The following is a 19,054-nucleotide window of genomic DNA, read 5'->3' on the forward strand; positions in this document are numbered from 1 at the left end:
TTTATCCATAAACACTAAAGCCAAGCACTCACTGAGGGACATGCTAACCAGAACTTCCCAATTCCCCAAGTCAAGACAATGAAACAAAGACAATAATAGACTGAAATTGGCTTATAGTGTATGATGACAAAAATGCAGTGAGATACCCTGTATGGAGTCATGATACTGAATGGGAGATGAATGGAAGCCATGTTTAGGAATCCATACACTTTTTATACTTAACTAAATATCATTTTGAGGAAAACTATTATTTGCACATTTCTTGAACATGCTGGCTCTGGTCTCACCATTCTAAAAATTTTAAAATGTTCTTCATGCCTATGTATTTGATTTTGTCTGGATCATCACCCAACGTTTCATAAAAATCAACCCCTTGAGATCTAACTTTCCACTGATGCTCTGTCCTTTCCGAAAACATTTTTAAATACCCAGAATAAATTGGAATGACAAAATTTTCCATTTGCCCTGCAGTTGCGGTCTTTGTCAGAATAATGTATTGTGTTTCCATTTTCTTCGCTCATTGATAATGTTGTCATGAGCCAAAATCATCTGAAGTTCACTGTGTCAGCTTCCCCAGTGCTTCACATTCGGAAGAGTAAAGACCAATGATTGTGCTTTTTGGGTATTCTCATTAATCACAAGGCTGCCGAGGCGACATTTGCACTCTAGTTGACCATAGCCACAGTCTGACACTTAAAAAGATGTAGACAACAAAAACATACTAGAATAATAGCTCCAGATCCTTCTAAATTATTCAACATGACTGTGATATTTGTCTTCATACTTTCAACATGGGTTTATAGCAAAATAATATTAGTATTAAATTGTATAAAGAATAGTTTACTAACTTTTATTATTATGCCAGAAATATTGGCATAATATTACACCCAGTTCACGTAATTTGTTTCTTATGAGTTAGTAAAGCTTTAATTTTTGTCTGAACACCATCTGCGTTAGATGCCTAAGAGATTGGTTTCAAAAAAGTTTTTAAATTCATTTTTTTCTATTTAATTATTCTCCAAGTATTTATTATGAAAACACAGTTGTAAACACAATAATATATAAAGAGACATTTATATTTAGAGAAATTTTTGAGGTACACAGGACTGATTTTGTAATACATATATTCTGCAGAATATTTAAGTCTGGGATAAAACATATATTTGAATATTCAATTAAAAGCAACTACTAGTATAGATGGCAGATTACATATATTAGAATATATATTAGAAATAGTATTTATTCTCACAATCTATGTAATTTACAGAATTTAAGATGCATAATAATTATAAATTTGAGGGCAGCTAGAAAAAGAAGAAGATTGTGAGAATTTTAAAAAGCATATGTTGATTATTAACTTATATTGTTGAATTACATATTGCCTCATAATACCAAGCTAAATCACTATGGTTTGCTTTGTCAGTTGTTACTACCACATATTGTGGAACAGGAGAGCATTTTTAAAATTTTAATTCTTTATTTAAACAATTTATTCAGATTATATCTCTATTGTTGTCCCCTCACTTATATCATTCCTTTTCCATCCTCCCTCCTTCTTTTACCCTTTCCCCTCCACTAGGCCTATGACAGAAGGGGACCTTCTCCCCCACCATATGGTCATGGCCAGTCAGGTCTCATCTGGGTAGTCGGCTTCTCCTTCCTCTGAGTACCACCAGGCCTCCGCACCAAGGGGGAAGTAGTTAAACAAGGGGCACTAGAGTTCATGTCAGAGTCAGCCCCTAATCTCCACACAACAGTAGAGAATGAACTGCCCATTGGCTAGATCTCAATTGGTGGTCTAGGTTTACTGTATGCATTGTCCTTTGTTGATACATTAGTTTGTGTATGCCCCCCGGATCCAGATTAGCCACTAGATCCTTTTATTTCCCCATTCTCCCATATGTCTCTCACCTGGAGTCCTAGTATCAAATCCCAGTATCTGTCCTAATCCCCCACTGAGTGATGACTAAGAGAGGACATCCATGGTAGGCTAGTATCCAATTATAAGTGAGTATATACCATGTGTATATTTCTGGGTCTTGGTTAACTCACTCAGGATGAGTTTTTCTAGTTCCATCCATTTGCCTGCAAATTTCATGATTTCCACCTTTTTAATAGCTGAGTAGTATTCCATAGTGTAAATGTACCACAGTTTATCCATTCTTTGACTGAGGGACACCTAGGTTGTTTCCAGATTCTGGCTATCAAGAAAAAATCTGCTTGTAGGCTTCTAGGACCCTCTGGATCCTTCTACTTTGCTATTCTCCCATGTTTCTCTCATCTAGAGTCCCAATAGGATGTCCTCCCCTCTGTCCCAGTTTCCTGGTAAGTGAAGGCTATCGTGGGACATACCCCTTGGGCTAGTATACAGATATAAGTGAGTATATACCATTTGAGTCTTTCTGCTTCTGGGTTAACTCACTCATTATGATCATTTCTAGCTCAATCCATTTATCCACAAATTTCGGGAATTCCTTGTTTAGCTGAGTAGTATTCCATAACATTATGATAGGCAGATTTGGCGCCAGGGGTCCCGCTGAAACTAAGGCACCAGCCAAGGACAATACAGGCAGTAAACTTTAAACCCCTACCCAGATCTAGCCAATGGTCAGAACATTCTCCACAATTGAGTGGAGAGTGGGATATGACTTTCTCACATACTCTGGTGCCTCACATTTGACCATGTCTCCTGGAGGGGGAAATCTGGTGGCACTCAGAGGAAGGACAGCAGGTTACCAAGAAGAGACTTGATACCTTATGAACATATACAGAGGGTGGTAATCCCCCTCAGGGACAGTCATAGGGGAGGGGAAAAAGGGAAAATGGGAGGGAGGGAAGAATGGGAGGATACAAGGGATGGGATAACCATTGAGATGTAACAAGAATAAATTAATAAAAATAAAAATAAAAAAATAATAAAAAAAGAAAAAATCTGCTACAAACATAGTAAAGTCCAAGTGGATTAAAAGCCTCAACATAAAACCAGAGAAACTAAATGAGTTAGAAGAAAACTGGGGAAGAATAGTGAACCCATTGGCACAGGAGACAACTTCCTGAACAGAACACCAACAGCTCTGGCTCTAAGGTCAACAATTAATAAATAGGACCTCATAGGGCTGAGAAGCTTCTGTAAGGCAGAAGGCATTGTCGACAGAAAAGTGACAGCCTATATACTGGGGAAAGATCTTCACCAACCCTACATCTGACAAATGGCTAATATCCAAAATAAATAAAGAACTAAAGAAATTATATATGTTCAAGCCAAGGACCCAATTAAGAAATAGGGTTAAGAGTTAAACAGGGAATTCTCAATAGAGGAATACGGAACGGATGAGAAACACTTAAAGACTTCAACGTCCTTAGTCATCAGAGAAATGCAAATTAAAACGACTCTGAGATTCCATCTTACGTCCATCAGAATGGTGAAGATCAAAAACTCAAGTGACAGCAGATGCTGGTGAGGATGTGGAGAAAGGGAAACACCCCTTCATTGCTGGCTGGAGTGCAAACTTGTACAACCACTTTGGAAGTCAATCTGGTGCTTTCTCAGAAAATTGGGAATAGGGCTTCTACTCCTTGGAATATACCTGGAAGATAAAGATGCTCCAGCATACACAGGAGAGCATTTTTGGCTCACATACTTGCCATCTGAGTCCTTTTTATTCTCACCTAGCTCAGGCCTTTTGCAAAGCTTCTGCTCTTTGTGGGAACATGCTGTGTCAGCTGCCTGGGTGGTGTCCGGGGTACAGTTTTTCCTTTGGTGTCAAAATGTTTCCCTAAGATTCTCTTTCCTACGTGGCAATTGTGGTAGTCCCTGTTGACAAATCACTGGGTGTTAGCTTTGTCACTTCCAACAGTCAAGGAACGTATTATGTATCAAGTGTTTTTATGAAAGGTTGTTATTCTATTGCTGGCACATAGTAATTTCTATACTTCAGGTATTTTTTAAAAATCAAAATGTTAAATTTCCTTCAAAGATGACATAGGGCATACATACAAGTGAATTTAACACACTAAAATAACGTCCTACTATATGTCATGATAAATGTGTGTACAAGTATTCCTAATGATATGCTTACCCACATTTGCTTGGTTATATACTCAGCAGTAGTATAGCTGAGTCATGGTAGGCATAATTTTAGTTCTTAGAGAAATTTCCATATTTATATTTTTGGGGGTTAGGAGTATTTTATAACACACTTTAACTGAAATTGAATTCATTATAACATTTCCCCATGCCTTTTCTCCATCCAGCCCCTCTCATGCTCCCCTTGAATTCCTCCAATATCCCATCTCAAATTGATGGCATCCCTAGTAGTTATTGCAGTTGCATGCATACGTGTATATATATGTATATATATATATATACATACACACACATTGCAAATATATGAATATATTTGTACACAAATATATAAATATAACTTGCTGAGTCTGCTTGTGTTATATGTAAGTATATGATTTCAGGACTGAGAGGTAGACTTAGACTCTCCTAGCATTGTCTTTTACTGGTTATCCATTCTTAGTTTTACAATGGCTCTACTAGGTCAAATTTCCATGATACCAACCTCATACCTCTTTTTTATATAAAAATATGATTTAGTTTGTTTTGTTGCTTTTATGCATTTTCTCCAATACATCACACTTATCATTATCATATCCTATACTTGTTTCAAAATTGGAGCAATGTACAATTTTCATTATTCATGCATTATCAGTGCCATAGATTGGCATTTCTACAGTTTATTAGAGGTTTCTTGTGTAGCTTATAGTTCTGTTCAGAGGTGACTTCAATGTCCAATTTTCACTGCTTCTGGAAGAAATAATTAATCATACATGATCTGTCTACAATTTACATAAACATGTGTGTTTTAATATGTAACTGTTTTTTTCAAGACACTTTACAAAAACTGTTGATGGCTAAAGCTCTGAACTTTTATGTCAGCTGTTCAGCATAATAATATTGTCTCCTTCTCTCCTATATTCAGATCTCTGAGCTAGATTGATTTTTCAATAGTGACAGAGAGAAAGGCTGGTCTGTTTCTGCAGCCAGTGTGGCAGAAGCTAAGCCTGCTGTCTGCAGTCAATAATGGATGGCTTCCTGGCTTTCCTAAAACATTTGTAACTTTCCAATATCTGTGCACCTTATTTTAGTGAGAAGATTTATGGCTGTTACTTTGTCTTTTGATAGAGCAAATAAAAAACACTTTAGATGGTTCTAGAGAAAATATCCAATGTGGATATTTTACCTATTTTCTTTTAAGGTCAATGGTCCCCAACTATGCATGCCAGCTCCTATAGTAAAATACACTGTCTCTTCATAACCTCATGCATTAGAGCTTTTACAGCTATCTTATGAAGGTCCTAATTCTTCTCACTTGAATAATTACAAAACTCAAAAAAAACAACATTACATCCATTCATCATAAACTAGAATATACAATATCATTTGCTAAGTGAAAATACTTATAAAGCTTTGTCATTGACTCTTGAGTCAAAAACAATTCACTGGGGACTTGTAGCTCAGATATAGAATCTATTATAAGACTGCATGTTGAGAGCCTTTGCTAGCCTTCTATAATGACAAAGTAGCACTGGGATAAAAGGGCGCACGACAGCATTTAGCTTATGTATTTGCTTACTTTAGCACAAACTAAATTTGAACAACGACAATAACAATAGTCAAGCTAACGTAAAAGCAGGATAGTCTCACATCGTTCCACAAAGAACTACAGAAATCTGAGGCCTGTTGGATATGGATTGTGATCCTCTCCACATATAACATTCAGTTTTTAAAAAGCTACTGGAGGTCAAACTCTAGTCATCAGCTTGCATGGTAAGCACCTTGACCTGATTGGGGGGAAAAAAAAAAGTAATGAAAATCTTGGTCAATTAAATGTAGACAGCGAAAAGAAGAAGTATAATTCAGTAAATGCTATGGCCTCATAGTCTCACTCTGTTTTTTTTTTTTTTTCACTCACTTCAAATGTGTTATGTTGGAGTCTCATGTAGCTCCTGGTAAACATAAATGTGACTGCTGCGTCCACAAAACTATTATCCCTATAAGGCATTGCTAGGGTCTCTGATCAGTCCTTTCTTCTTTTCTAGACAGGAATTCTGATTTCATTTCTCCTCAGGCCAGGGACACCTCTGCTGCCCTTGCTCTGCATTGGTAATCACACAATGTATTTGCTAAGAGGCAAAAAAAAAAAAAAATAAATAAATAAATAAAATAAAAAAAATTCAGAAACGGGTATTTTCACCATTCATTGTCACATCTCCTGGTAAATATCAGAGGTTGAGTCTTTTGTTGTTTCTTTTAGTCTCAAGTGTAGTAGCTTCTTGCCTTTGCCTCAAACTACTCCTTGATGAAGGCAACCAGCTTTATCTTATTTAAAAACAGTATTCCAGAAATTTCATCCTAGTTTATTTAAAATTTCTGTTTTCTATGCCTTCGCCACATATTAGAACCAACTTTTCCTTGCCTTTAAAAAATCATTCCAATCAGTCCACTTCAACTTTAGAAACTATTTTATTTCTCTTTCTATCCTTTACAACAAAATATTCAAATTTTGCACACATACACATACCCACATATACACAGCCATACCCACATAGACACTGTCTACAAATTATGGCTGTAATACTTTTATTAAAAATTTTTTCTTTTTTATTATTTTTCTTTTTTACAAATACATTTTTATTACTATACAATATATACAATAAAAATACCTATAGGAAGAAGAACCATGAAACAATCATGAAATATTACATTCATAGTTTTTGGCAACCTTAAAGGAAACAGCTTTCCTATCTTAGTGCATCTAAAATTCTGAATGTAAATCAATATCTATCATATCTCATCTTTATCAACTTAAAACATCTATCTAGACCTACAAATATCTTAACCCCCAAACAACTAAGCTTGATTGTAAGACTAAACTATCTGGTCTTCAGCTCCATCAGAGAATTGATAAGGAATAAACTTGATTACCTGCGTATACTGGGAGTGAAGGTTAATAGTTTTCCAAATGCGAAGATGACAGAGACAGTTTGCTACTTTAATAGTCAACCAAAACTCTATACAGTGTTGGAGGATCTTCTTTGGCCTTCTGGCCCAATATATCTGACAAATATTTGTGAGGTAGGAACTGTTGAGGACTTGCTTACCCTGTCTTGACATAGTTTGACCTGTCAACTTTGCCTGCATCCATGCTTGACCCTTTTAAAGGCAGAATTTTGTCTGTTGTAGAAAAAAAGGATATTTTGTCCAGGGGCTTGTTTGCCACATTTGAAGCCATTTCCATAATGAGGTTCTTTGATGCTCATTATCCTCTTTGAGGTAGGCTAGCTGTTGCCAGGAGTTAAGCTGTCTCATTGCCAGTGAATCTTTAGAATAATAAAAAACATTTTAAATGCTATATTCTGTATATCTCAGGTTTTTTTTTTCCTTTTTTTGGTTACTATTTTTTTTATTAATTTATTCTTGTTACATCTCAATGGTTATCCTGTCCCTTGTATCCTCCCATTCTTCCCTCCCTCCCATTTTCCCCTTTTCCCCCTCCCCTATGACTGTTCCTGAGGGGGATTACCTCCCCCTGTATATGCTCATAGGGTATCAAGTCTCTTCTTGGTAACCTGCTGTTCTTCCTCTGAGTGCCACCAGGTCTCCCCTTCCAGGGGACATGGTCAAATATGAGGCACTAGAGTATGTGAGAAAGTCATATCCCACTCTCCACTCTACTGTGGAGATTGTTCTGACCATTGGCTAGATCTGGGTAGGGGTTTAAAGTTTACCGCCTGTATTGTCCTTGGCTGGTGCCTTAGTTTCAGCGGGACCCCTGGGCCCAAATCTGCCTATCATAATGTTCTACTTGTAGGTTTCTAGGACCCTCTGGATCCGTCTACTTTGCCATTCTCCCATGCTTCTCTCATCTAGAGTCCCAATATTAAAAACAAGGAATTCCCAAAATTTGTGGATAAATGGATTGAGCTAGAAATTATCATAATGAGTGAGTTAACCCAGAAGCAGAAAGACTCAAATGGTATATACTCACTTATATCTGCATATTAGCCCAAGGAGCATGTCCCATGAAAGCCTTCAATTACCAGGAAACTGGGACAGAGGGGAGGATATCTCAAGTTTTTAAAGACCTTATCCAACTATTTTACATTATCTTTCAACAAAATCATATCTATTTGTTGAACCTAAGATGTATAATTTCATGGTAATTGTGGGATATCCTGGATTCATTCTTATTATCAATTAGACTCAACCTAAATCATCTAGGAAATGGGAACAACAATTTAGAGTATATCAATTTATCAAATTGGCAAGTTGCCTTCTATGTGAGAGACTGCCCTGATTGATGATTGCCTTTACTGCAGTGGCACTATCTCTTGGCAAGATGGCTATAGTTATATCAGAAGAGTATCTGAACATCAGCCAGTTGGCAGCATTCTTCCATGGTTTCTACTTCAATTCTTGCCCTAACATCACTCATTGATGAATCACAACCTGGAAGTATAAACCAAACAAACCCTTTCCTCCCCTAAGATGTTTTTGGTTAGGGCATTTTAGCACTGCAACATAAGTAGGTAGGGAGGTAGGTAGGGAGACAGACAGATAGATAGATAGATAGATAGATAGATAGATAGATAGATGATAGATAGATAGAGGATTACCATGTTGAGTTTTGCATGGCTCTAATGTGTGCCTTATAGTTCATAGATTGTCGATTGAAAATCATTTATAACTTTGTATCTTTTTTTTTAACAAACCTCATTTCATGTCTGTTTATAGAATTAAGAGTTTAGAGTATAGAAGTTCTGGGAAATGGACTATAATGTTGCTTCTTCAACTTTAGAGTAACTTTTATCTGTGAGTGAAACTCCAGTGATATTTGGCTTTCTTTTCTGTCCGATTCAGTAAGTTTACCTGAGAGCTTAATCACTACAGCAGTGGTCTTAATGGTGACAGAGGCAGATTTGCCCTTGAGGGTACACTGGGCAATATCTAGAGACATTTTGATTGTCATCGCTGCTCTGAGCACTATCATTCAGTATATTGAGGTCAGGGTTGGAGCTGAACATCTTGTAATGCATTACATGACCTTCCACAGAAAAATATCTGCCCCAAAATAAGAGTGATGCCAAGGTTGAAAAGTCCTTCCTAGAATAAATGGAAAAGCTCAAAAATAATCTCATAATCACCCACTTATACATACGTCATTTGACAATTTAAAGAGAATTTGCCAGAGTACAAATGATCTGTTGGCAATGCTATAGTATCCTAACTAATATAGTATAGAAAAAATAGCACAAAGAGGTTTGGTAAAGACATGCTGTTCCTAGAAGGAATCCTACTTGGTATTGTCATTATTTTTTTAATGTTTGATAGTTTCATAAATGAATGTAAAAATGTCTTGATTATGTCTTCTACCAGATCCCTTCCTTTCTATTCTTTCCTTAACCTTCTCTCCCAATTTCATCTTTTTATTGTCTCTCTCTCTCTCCCGTCCTCTGCTCTCCCCACCTCTCTCTTCATCCACTGAATATACTTACTATTACCTGTGTATGTTTGTGTATCTTCTCCCGAGTTTCTAAGCTGCAGGAAACCCATCATTCCTTCCCCAGCATCCATCAACTGTTGATAGTTCCTTGGCAAGGGATGGGACATTGTGAGTTTATCTATGATCCATTCTGGGAATCTTGGTGGCTTAGATTTCTGTAGTCACAAAACTGTATGTTGGATTGTATGAGGTCACAATTGCAGTTTTCAGTATGTACAAAGTCCCTGTTATGTTGTAAAAAATACTGCTCCCCTGAAAATATCAAGGACTTCTGACTGCTAGAATATTTTCTTCCTCATTCCATGATAATCTCTGAGTCTTGAAGAGAGGGCTATAGTATAAATGTTAAATTTAGAGCTAGGAACTCGACAGTCTCATAATGGTTCTATTGTATCAATCACCATCAATGTCAAAAAGTTTCTCTGGTAAGAGTTGAGATATACATTAATATATGTTTCTAAAAATAAGAACTGTGAGGGCAGTTTATTTATATGTCCTTTTAACATAAAGTAGTGTTTGGTTCTCTCTAGGGCTTATGACTTAGGCAGACTTGAGTTTCTGAGCCAGGTAACAGTATCAGACATTATTTTAATCTTCTGGGGATTATAGGCTCTTACAACAAAGTTCTGACAGGTACCGAAGACCACTGGCAAGTTCTCCAAGCGCCCAAGGGGACAATTCCAATGGAGATATCAAATTAGAGTGTCTCTCAGACTAACATTTGGTTGTGAGTCTCTGCATCTGCTACCCTAAGCTCCTTGAGGAAGCCTTTCTGACGATGAGGTAGGCACCAATCTATGAGTATAGTACAGTATGTAAGAGTTTCTTATATTGCTCAATATTATGTAGGTAGTACAAAAACTGATTTCAATGTACACTTTTTAGATATAGAATATATTATGTATAAATATTTCTATTTTTTCTTCCTGCAATGGTAAGCTAACATGAAAAATAACTGCATAAGCTCACAGAAAATATATGTAGAAAACCTCGAATAACTCTCCTAAAGATATCACTATGTACCAATGAGCATATGATTTTGTCTACCATTCTCCAGGGTTATGTTTGTTCCTCTATGAGATTCCTGATCTATGTCAATAAAGGGATGAGATTCATGAAGAATGCTCTTAGTTCTGAAAATGTATAATTGCTACCATTGTTTTATCTATCATAAATTTTTATAGCTTCCTTAATTAGCATTAAAACATTCATACACTAATACCTTAACTCATCTATGCCCTTGCTCAAGGGAGTCAGAATATAGCAACCGCTCTTACCCCTTTGATTTTATAATTCTATGAGATATCAAAATATCAGAATTTTTTAACAGCTTCACTTCTGACAGAAGTTATAAATATCATTTGTCCCACAGCTAAGTGAATGTTCCTCTTAAAAACCATGTACCATCTGAAGAAGCCAAACTTTACATTCAATAACCAATATCAATATTCAGAAATTACACATATCTGTTTATAAAGATTCCACATATATTGAACATTACAAAGTATAATTTCAATCACTCCTTGTCACACTGATTTTAAGTGATCAGTACTAATTGTGAGTGATTCTGATGACTCAACAGTAGGAAAACATTTCATAAAGAAGTCTAATAAAATAGTAATTATACATTTTTGGTTTATAAATCTACTAAGTAAGCTGTCAGGGTAGATTTAATAACCATTCATGAATATTTGCAAGATGAAAAATGATCTGTATGAAAATACTGAATTCATGAAATATTATGACCATGAGTTAAAAAATTTTAAATATGAAAAGTGACCATAGAGACAAAAAAATATGTACATAGTATGTTGGGGATAATAGTTGATCTGTGAAAATGAAGGAAATTTTTCCTGGCAGTTTTATCTCTGTATCCTAACCAATTAAACTGTATCCTTAAGAGTCTCAGATCATTTAGGGCTAAGTGTGTGTAATTCTCTTATTCTCTATACCTTCACGTTTTGTGGTCTTTGTGTTAAAATAAATATTATTTTTTTAAAAAGCTTTTTTGATAAGGTTTGAGAGATGCACTAGTCTATCGGTTTAATAAAAAGTCAGTTGGAGGCCATTTAAAGAGATGTTTCTTCAGCAGAAAAATAGGTTTGTTCCTTAGAGACCATGACTTGTTTAGCCACAGGCTCTTGGTCCTGGGAATGGTGTCAGGTATGGGTTCCATCTTGTAGAGTTGGGCCTTAAATCCTACAGAAAGGGGTGATCACCCCATGACATTCGTGTGTCTATTGCACCAGTGAACTTGTCTTGCCAGTATCACTTTTATAGTTTCCAGGGTTTACAGCCGGATAAGGCTGGTGATAACTTCTCTCATCCAGTAGCTGGCATAGCCCCTTCTAACACTATGACAACACAGAGACTATTGCAGAGGTGTGGGCAGCAAGACTATAAGGGCCAAATTCAGTAGGAGACAGCAAGAAAACAATGTTTTCAGCACACAATATGGCGGTTGCACATATGAACTCAAAGTGGTTTTGCAGCATCCACAAGATCTGTGAAAACTTAAACACAAAATTCCAGCATTTAAAGTGATAGTCAGGGAACCATATCACTCACTGAAGAGCTATTGGAGATTAGTAGCTACCAGGAAAAGGTGAGTTAGTTTTCTTTAAGGGTGTGGCCCCCTCATTGGTAGACCACACTTAAGCAGGTGTCATACATAGCCAGCCGTAATAGGACTAGATGATTTGGGGGAAAATATTGAAGGCCCAAGTTGGGTAGGTATTAAAAATAAGGGTGGATCTTGGAGGATTTAATATGGTATATGAATATTATCACATTATTATCTGTTAGATTCTCAAAGAAATAATAAAATGTGACTAATATAGCTTCTCTCAAGTTCACAATTCATAATTCCAAACATAGAACTTGTCTTTATCCTGCTGAATTTATTATCCTGAGTTAAAATGAGAATTTTCATCACAGCCCTTACAGAAATCCCTTCCTTATACTTTCAGGGAACTGTTCCCATTGCTGTGATTCTGTCCCATCTTCCACAACCCAAACTTTGTAATCACCATGACTTAGAATTCATAAACTGGAAAAACTAAGTCATTATCATGCTATTTCTGCTTAGATGCCTAGGCCTAATTTGCTTCTTATTAAGTATTTTGGTTAAAAGTAGTATCAATTTTGATTAGTGCTTAACTATTTTTGGTTTCTCATGTAGTCCTGGCTGTCACTGACTCACTTTGTAAACCAGGGTGCCCTCATGCACTCAGAGATGGCCCTGCATCTGACTCCCTAGTGCTGGGATTAAAAACATGCACATGGCTCACTTGCCTATTAATTTTTCAACAAACCATGAGCATTATTGCCTACCTATTTATACCATTATTTGTAAGTATCAGAAAAAGAAAACTTCATTTAAAATTTTTATTTAATACTTCATTTCCTCTTCATATTTCTATAATAGGCATTTATATTTTCTGCAGTTGAAAAATATATAAATGGGTATTAATGTTTTCAAAAGGTAAGTCGTGAATTGCATGTTTCAAGGTTGAGTCCTATTTTTCAACTTTTCAAAATAAATGAATAAATAAGCAATCTTCAATTAATAGTAACTCCAATAGAGATGAGTTATTTGGCTCAGTATGTTTATACCTGCTTAATCTCTTGCTGCTATTAATTCAGAAATTTTAAACAGTGTGTTAAATTCCTAAAATTGAATATTTGAACTGTGTTGCCCATATGGGGGAAATACAGATATAAGCCAATTTGAGTTTCCCATTTATTATGAAAGCGGCAAACCCTTCTTAACCTCTGTACTCAAAATTGGAATACTAAACAGTATGCCTTCCAAGAAGCATGTGTTTATTTGGCAAGACAGTATTTTAACAACACTTGCCAAGAATAGTCTGTTTTGTGCAAGTTTATTAATATAAAAAATTCAAATTCATTAACAATTGTAAATTGGTCTTTTTCTGTTACTAAAGTACTAAACGTAGACACATGGGGACTCTTTAAAAGTGTGTTGTAACTAACTGTGATTGCTTATTTTATTTAAAGTTCATTTTCCTATAGGATGTCCTCCCTTCTGTCCCACTTTCCTCATAAGTGAAGACTTTCATGGGACATGCCCCTTGGGCTAGTGGCCAGATATAAGTGAATATATACCATGTGAGTCTTTCTGCTTCTGGGTTAACTCACTCATTATAATCATTTCTAGTTCAATCCATTTGTCTACAAATTTCAGAAATTCCTTGTTTTTAATAGCTGAATAGTATTTCATAGTGTAAATGTACCAGAATTTCTTAATCTAATCTTCTACAGAGGGACACTTGGACTGTTTCTATGTTCTGTCTATTATAAATAAGGCTGCTATGAACATGGTTGAGCAAATGTTCTTGTGGTGTGCTAGAGCATCTTCTGAGGACTCTAGGTGAGAGAAGCATGGGAGAATGGGGAAATAGAAGAATCCAGAGGGTCCTAGAAACCTACAAGAAGAACATTATGATGGGTAGATCTGGGCCCAGGGGGTCCTGTTCAAACTATGGCACCAGCCAAGGACAATATGTGCAGTAAACTTCGAACCCGTACCCAGATCTAGCCAATGGACAAGACGTTCTTCACAGTTGAGTGGAGAGTGGGGTCTGACTTTCACACAAACTCTGGTGCCCCATATTTGACCATGTCCCCTGGAGGGGGAGACCTGGTGGCAATCAGAGGAAGGATAACAGGTTACTAAGAAGAGACTTGATACCCTATGAGCATATACAGGGGGAGGAGGTCCCCCTCAGTCACAGTTATAGGGGGTGGGGGGAGTAAGGGGAAAATGGGAGGGAGGGAAGAATGGGAGGATACAAGGGATGAAGTAACAATTGAGATGTAATATGAGTAAATTAATAAAATATATTTAAAAAAATAAAATAAAGTTCATTTTTCTGTTTTCTCAACATCAACCTAATATTTATTGTAGATTTTGCATGAAGAAATTGGAATTAAAAATATTTTTACATTGAAAAACTTAAGATTATTTTAATAACCCTCTTAATAAATTAAATATTTATTGTTTAATGAACTTGTATGGATATTTTATATTTGCATTAAGTGTATGTTCTGAATTAATATATGAGTTAATAGTGGGGGAGGAATATAAAATAGACCTGGTTTTAAGAACTAAGTTTGACTTGTTGGAGATGAGTAAAAGCACATGTGATATATCTAGAATGAAACATATTAGGATAAAAATTAACGCCCAGCACTGAAGGAGTAGAGACTGCGTTTAAACATAACATGGTTCTTTATCTAAAAGATAATAGGCTTAGAGAGTTATAAACATTCATGCAAACTGCTACTTCACAGTTTCTGGAAGTTTTACACCGAAGCCATTCTGCTGTGGGAAACCCTTAAGAAACCAAATTCTCAGAGTGGACCCAGCCTAACTAGTTTTAAATTTAGCAATGCTCTGTAGAAGAGTATAACATACGTTTGAAAACTGCCTCACTAAAATATGGAAACATGGTTTTAGCAGCTTCAACGTATTTGAATTCATAGACAGATACTCCTAATTGATGATTTTTTATGCTCCCTGTCTCTCAACAGGATTTTTTTTATTGCATCAAAATTATTCTCTAAAATATAAGCTATTTAAAAACTAAATATGCTTCTTTTATCAGAGAAATTACATAAATCTTAAGAGTGCATCTTTAGTTTTTCAATTTTTTTGGAAGGGGAGAAGTAAGAACATTCAAACAAATATAAGTATTGACAGTCAAAATGTAAATTCAAAAGTCAAAGTGAAATGCCAAATTTGTAAGTAGATTTAAAGAAAGAATGATGTGGAATAAATGATACAAATCCAGCTTATAAAAATATAAAATTCTAGGATATGATAAACTATGTTACAGAAGTGTCAGAACCGTGAATCTGAAACAGGAACAAGACCTACGTTTTGTTAGGGACATTCTAGTTAAATCTCCCTGTGATCCTTTTGGGAAATTGACAGAAGAAACTAATGAATAAATAAATAAAATTTAAATACTAAGTTAAGCTAATCAGGTCAACAGAAAATTTAAAAAACTTAATGATTCTCAAACATGTGCAAAGTGATGCATATTAAAGACAGCAGGTGGCTAGAGTCGTTTTTGTATGGAATATCACATGTTCTAACCTTGCAAAGTTCCCGTCCATCATCACCAACAGATCAATTTAGTTAGAGCAAGCTCATGCCATTTTTTGACCATCCATTTTACTTGTCTATATTGTGACAAGCTTTGAAGGATTATTTCTTTGTGACCAACAGTGCTATGCAGAAAGGAGGTGAATTCACAGTCATTTACTAATATTTTTCAGATGCCTTAGCTATCATGTGTATGTAGCCTTATTCTTAAAATTTAAGTTTTATAAGTCATTTAATTTTCCTCCTATTTTTATTCATAAAAAAAGGGTGTGCTTGTTGCTTAACTAATTAAGCATTCTGTTAACAAGGTTACAACTCAGTTTCCACTTAAACTTGAGTTTTCCTGCTCTGTCAGAAAGTTTTTCACCATGGGAATGATGTGTATTATTATTTCCTGTAAAAGGGAAAAGAAAGTGCCAGGGATTTAATGAGAACTTTAAAAATTGATCTGTGTATGTCATGCTGATAGTGAGTCAGTTATAGTGGAACAGAACCTATTGTAGTGCAATTTCTCCAGGCTAAACTTCTGCAGGACAGTCTCATACCTCTTCCAGTATTTCTTTCAGTCTAAGGTCTTTCTCACACGTCTTTTCTGAAAATTCTAATATTCTACTGTGTGGCTAGCATTACCGTCTCACCAGCAAGAACGACGCTGCACACACACACAGGATCCTTCTGCAGTAAAGCTTTAATGCATCTTGAGAGGGAGAGCATAAGCTTACAGCAAGTAAAATGAAGACCCCAAACAGCAGAAACCCATGCCTTATATAGGAAACTGTCCTCCGCCTAGGATGTGTCAGTCCCTGATTGGCTGTTGCTCATCGGGCGAGATGACGCCACGGGAGAGGCAGAGCACAACAAGTAGAAAATCCCTTCGCACATGCACAGATTAGTTGTTTGTCAGCATGGGACACAGGATGTCAGCGCCATCTTGTAATGGCGAATGTGAGCGCGGCCTCTCACACTACTGTTCTCTGTAATAATAGTGTTGTCTCTTTGAGATATCCTGACATAATATCAGGCTTGTAGGTGCTAGTACTCAGGGTATTTCCTTCTAATACAAGCATGGATGGTGAAGAATAAATATTAAGCTGTTGAAGAAATGTTTCCAAAGTGGAAACGTGACAAAATTAATGCTTATCTGATGTGGCGGTTATCATTTATCAGCCACTGCCACATTTCTCTACCAGTTTTTTTGAATACATAAAAGAGAAACCCATCACTAATAACAGAGGTCACAGCAAAGATTGGACTTTCACCTGGAGAAGTTTAAAGTTAGTGGGTAGTAGTTAATATCTTAAGAAGAATGAAACGTATTGGCACACACTTCTTTTTTATTTCACTTTGTCCTCATGCAAATGCTTTTCAGTTGCACATGTACTATGCAAGTGACTATTTTATATCTTCTCTGCTACAAACATAGTCTTGTCATAGTATTTTCTTTTTGTATTTTACAGACCTAGGGGAGGGGAATAGGGTGAGAGAGGGAGGGAGGGGTGAACAGGAAGATACAAATGAGGGGATAACAATTGAGATGTAATCTGAATAAATTATTTTTTAAAAACTATTTTTCTTTTATTTTTGAGATTATAACATCATTTCTTCCTTACTTTCTTCCAAATCTTTCAATATACTTCTACTTCCTCTGTTTCAAACTTTTGGACTATCTTTTTCATTAATCATTGTTACATGTGTATATGCATAAGTATATAAAATATGTTCCTAAACATATTATTCTCAGTTAGTATAGTGTTACTCCTGTTTACTTTACAATACACTCTGTAGTAACAGAAGAAATAATTATCTTTAAAATATGAGGTTGAGTTAGGTGTATTGGTGCATGTCTGTAATCCCAATACTCAGGGAGCAAGAGGCAGGCAGATTCAGGCCAGCCTGATCTACAAATCGAGTCCAGGACAGCCAAGGCTACACAGAGAAGCCTCTCTCCAAATAAATGTGAAGTTATACCTACAATTCTTCAACTGAGTCTCAACTTCGTTCATTCAGAGGTAAACATGGCTAATAAAGCTATTGTTATATTTCTCACTATTATTCAAACCACTTGGGTTTACCACGATCTCATTTTCCCTTAATTTCTTACTGTTTACATCAGGAATATTATTTGAGTTTATAGTTATACAAACATATGCTTATACATATACATATACATATACATATACATATACATATACATATACATATACATACATATATAGAGAGGTTGAGATAGAGAGAGTAAAAGAGATATGGCCTGGCAAGGAAGCCCCAACAGGGGAAGTGACCTAAAAGAATGCAGCAGAGTTCATATCAGAGACAGCCCCTGCTCCCATTATTAGGAGATCCACATGAAGACCAAGTTGCCCCCCGGGTGCATCTGTATAGGGGGCCAAAGTCCTGTAGTTACATAGTCCTTGGTTGGTGCTTTAGTGTCTGCAAACCCCTTTGGGCACAGGTTAGTTGGTTCTGTGGGTCTGCTCCTGTCTCTTCTGGGTCCTTTTATTATTCCCTACACTCTCCCAAAGTTTGGCTGAGTCTCAGCATCTATTTTGATCCTTGGCTGGTGGAGCGTCTAACAGGACAGCTAAGCTAGGCTCCAGTCTGGAAGCACTGCATTAATAGTGTCAGGGGTTGGCTCTCTCCCATGGGGTGGCCAAGCACTGCTTGTACATTCCCTTACTCTCTGCTCTATCTTTATCCCTGCACATCCGGTAGGCAGGGTAAATTTTATGTCAAAGTTTCTGGAGGTGGGTTGCTGTCACCCTCCCTACACTAGGAGTCCTACCTGGCTAGTGGATGGCCTCTTGTCTCCAATGCCCAGGTACTAGGAGACCATGAACAGTTTTTTATATAGAAATAAAATATAACATTTTATCATTTCAATGTTAAAATAAATAAATGGCATAGGTAGTAAATTTAAAGTTTTAATTTATTTGTGGTCACATTTTTACTTCAGACCTTTTCATTTCAATTTAAAGAGATTTTGAAGGATAACTAAAAGCATTGCAGCCCAAGATACTGTTCAGCGGACAGGGTCAGATTGACTTTGTTAAGTTTTCTTCATAAACTATATATTTTACTTCTTAACATATATCTTTGACACTTAAAGAATGTCTGGAAAATTATTCCTCCAAATACTAACAATTATGTTTCCATAGACTTCCCCTGTAAGACATCTTTTATGGCATTATTAACTTAAACAATGAGATAGAGAAATCAAACTAGAGCTGGTCTGGTAAGTTAGCCTTCCTGGTACTGAAAGGTGCAGTGCAGGCTACTAGGGAAGAAAGAGCATCTTACCAACTTGTCAATCCTATCAACTACAGTAGCAGATATCTGTGTTGCTACAATA

The 19,054-nt window shown here is 36.2% G+C and overlaps 1 long non-coding RNA gene across 1 annotated transcript; it reads right to left on the reverse strand.

Annotated features, from left to right (window-relative positions):
- Window positions 1–3,727: 3,727 nt before the first annotated feature.
- Window positions 3,728–9,688, reverse strand: LOC311599111. The gene is made up of 3 exons (XR_014779765.1): window positions 9,571–9,688; window positions 5,714–5,850; window positions 3,728–3,814 (listed from the first exon to the last, which is right to left on the reverse strand). It is a non-coding gene; the product is annotated as an uncharacterized lncRNA (long non-coding RNA).
- Between the last annotated feature and the right edge of the window lie 9,366 nt (window positions 9,689–19,054).

This window comes from Acomys minous, assembly GCF_964271855.1.
Source record: "Acomys minous genome assembly, chromosome: 6".
In the NCBI taxonomy this organism is placed as follows: domain Eukaryota; kingdom Metazoa; phylum Chordata; class Mammalia; order Rodentia; family Muridae; genus Acomys; species Acomys minous.